Below are 2,573 nucleotides of genomic sequence, written 5' to 3'. Positions count from 1 at the left end.
CTCTGAGCTTTAATTCCCATCCCTGGTGGCCACGGGGTCACTGGGTGCTCTCCTGGCACTTGAGGGGGCTCAGTGGCCCAGTGGCCACAGGCCTTGTGCTCAGCAAAGGGCCCCGGGCACTTTCTGTGGCTGCTGGAGGTACTGCCAGATGACAGATGCTGCTGTCAGCAAGAATCCAGAGAGAAAGAGGGAAGGAAGACTGAGGCTCCATGGAGAGAGCCAGGGGGAAGCCGCCTCCCCCTCCACCGTGTCCTGACCAAACCGGGTCCTCCTGCAGCTCCAGACTGGGAAGGGCCCGGGGACAAACAGGGTGGAAGGCAGGAGCTGTAATTACCCCACGGCCACCGACCCCTGTCAGTGCTCCCTTCCAACCAGGGCAAAAAAAGGGGAAGAAAGGAAAAAGAAAATTCCCTAGGGAGGCTTTTCTTTTCTTTTCTTCTCTCTTTTGCCAGAGTTTTGGCCGTCCCTGGTCCCTGCCCGGAGCGGGAGCAGCCGGAGGGCACCGGCTAATCCTGCCTCGCAGGTCTGGGCCGGAGGCTTAGGGCTGGAATCTCTGGTATTCGGGAGCACAGGGACAGCAGTGCAGCAAAGTGGCTCTCTCTGGGGGCCTCTTGCTCCGTGGGACATTCCCAGGGGGTTGGGAGGCGTTTTTTCCTGGATTCTCCCTCTCCCTGCATGGCCCTGTGTGGGTGTGTGTGCGCTCTTCCCGTCACCTCCTGCCTCGCCAGGTACCCGGGATGGAGTTGCACAAGGATGGATGGATGGAGGTAAATGTGGCCAAGGCCCTGCCTGGAGGTGGCAGGGACAGCTCAGAGCCCCGATGCCAGCCCTGATCCCGCTCTCCCAGGGAACAAATCCCTTGCAGAGTGCTGGTTGTGGGCTGGGGGCACCATCAAGTGGCACCTCCAGAGGGTGAGCTCCAGCCCAAACTGCAGGCAGGGATTCTCCCAGACCGTTCTCTTCAACAAATGTGGCTCCATGGGGGTTCCAGAGCCCTGAAATGCTGCCCACGGAGGTGGAACCGGCTGGGATGGCACCACAGGGCAGCTCTGCAGCCGGGAGAGCCGGATGGGCTGGGAAAATCCAGCCCCACGAGTCCCGAGCCGTGGGAAAGCACCAGGGCCGTGGGGCACCAGTGACTCAGCCCCTTTTGCTGCAGGACTGGCCCCACTGCCCTAGGGCTTCATCTCTGTTATCCAGAGGGTAAACCAGGCCCAGTTTTCCCACCGTGGCCCAGCAGGGAGCATCCCCCCCTCTCCTGTTATTGACCCTCCAGGAGCATCACTCCAAATTTTGGGATGCAGATGCGATCCCCGCTGCCCCCGCGGGTGCCTGGCCCCCTCCCTCACCCCCCGGCTGGGCCGCTCCCGGCTCATCCCGCGGCACAGATAACAGCGTGGGCCGGGATCAACGGTCTCGGGCACAGCGGGGCCGTCACTACACATTAACCAGCTGTCCGATGGAGCAACGCGGCCCCGGAGCCAAGATCAACAGTCCCCAAAGCAAACTGGGAGCGGGGCCAGGCGGAGCCGGAGCCTCCCGACGAGCCCCCCCGGCTCCCCAGGGCCCCCCCCCCGGGCTTCACACCCACCCACCCCCCCAGTGCTGGGGCCGCCCGTGGCTCTGCAAGGATGAGCTGTGGGTAGGTGATGAGCATCCCCAGGGTGTCCCTGTGGCTCCCAGAGATGGAATTTTGAGGGGAGAGGGTGTGGGATAAGCTGGTTTGTGTTAGGGCGTGGGTGCTGTGCCCACGGGGACATGTGGAGGGTCCCCTGCCCCCTGAGCCCCTCTTCACCAGCAGCAGTGTCCTGGGAATGCTGAATCCCAGAGGTCTGGGCTGTCTCAGGGTCACGAGGACAGAGGCCTAACACGAGCCCCTCTCCACCACCAGCATCCCGGGGCTGCTGCATCCCAGTGTTCTGCGCTGCCCCAGGGTCCTTTGGGTGGACCCCAGCCCCTGAGCCCCCCTCCACCGGCAGCATCCTGGGGGTGCTGCATCCTGAGCTGCCCCAGGGAGCTTTGGAGGGATCCTTCCCCCTGAGCATCGCCCGCCTTGCCAACAGCCCCCCAGAAACACTGCAGCCCCATGTGCCCTGGGGACATTCAGAGGGACCCCTGCCCTCGAGCCACCCCTCCATCACCATCCCCAGGGGCTGCTGTGGCGGGAGACTCCAAAATCATCGGGTACTGACTGCTGAGCTGCTGGGGGGGAGATGCGGAGTCTGGGGGGCTCTGCGGGCCTGGGGGAACTCTGCGTGTCTGCAGGGGGGGCTCTGTAGGTCTTGGGAGGGGCTCTGCGGGTCTGGAGGGGGGCTCTGCCGGTCTGGGGGAGGTACTGCGTGTCCGGGGGGGGGTCCTACACCCGCAGCACCCCCTGTCGTGGAGCAGGGTGGGGGTCCCGGGGTGGGGGGGATCACCCCGTTTTTCGGTCTCCAGCCCCCCCCCCCCCCCCCCCCCCCCCCCCCCCCCCGCGGGGGCGCCCCCCCCCCCCCCCCCCCCGCACTGCGCCAGGCACGAGGAGGGGTTCACCCCCCCCCCACCCTGCACGGGCGCGGGGGCGGAGCTTCCCGTGG

At 65.7% G+C, this 2,573-nt stretch overlaps 2 protein-coding genes across 2 annotated transcripts in view; both read right to left on the bottom strand.

Moving 5' to 3' along the window:
- The window catches only part of GPR179 (G protein-coupled receptor 179), a 32,553-nt gene that overhangs the window by 8,804 nt on the left and 21,176 nt on the right, over positions 1 to 2,573 (bottom strand). The window lies entirely within an intron of this gene.
- LOC114070654 (puromycin-sensitive aminopeptidase) overlaps positions 1 to 2,573 on the bottom strand; it is a 51,218-nt gene that overhangs the window by 36,986 nt on the left and 11,659 nt on the right. The window lies entirely within an intron of this gene.

Source organism: Empidonax traillii, unplaced genomic scaffold (genome assembly GCF_003031625.1).
Source record: "Empidonax traillii isolate 1590-97213 ecotype Southwest subspecies unplaced genomic scaffold, ASM303162v1 scaffold1649:size159791, whole genome shotgun sequence".
Taxonomy (NCBI): Eukaryota; Metazoa; Chordata; class Aves; order Passeriformes; family Tyrannidae; genus Empidonax; species Empidonax traillii.
This window is presented reverse-complemented; position numbering and strand designations above follow the sequence as displayed.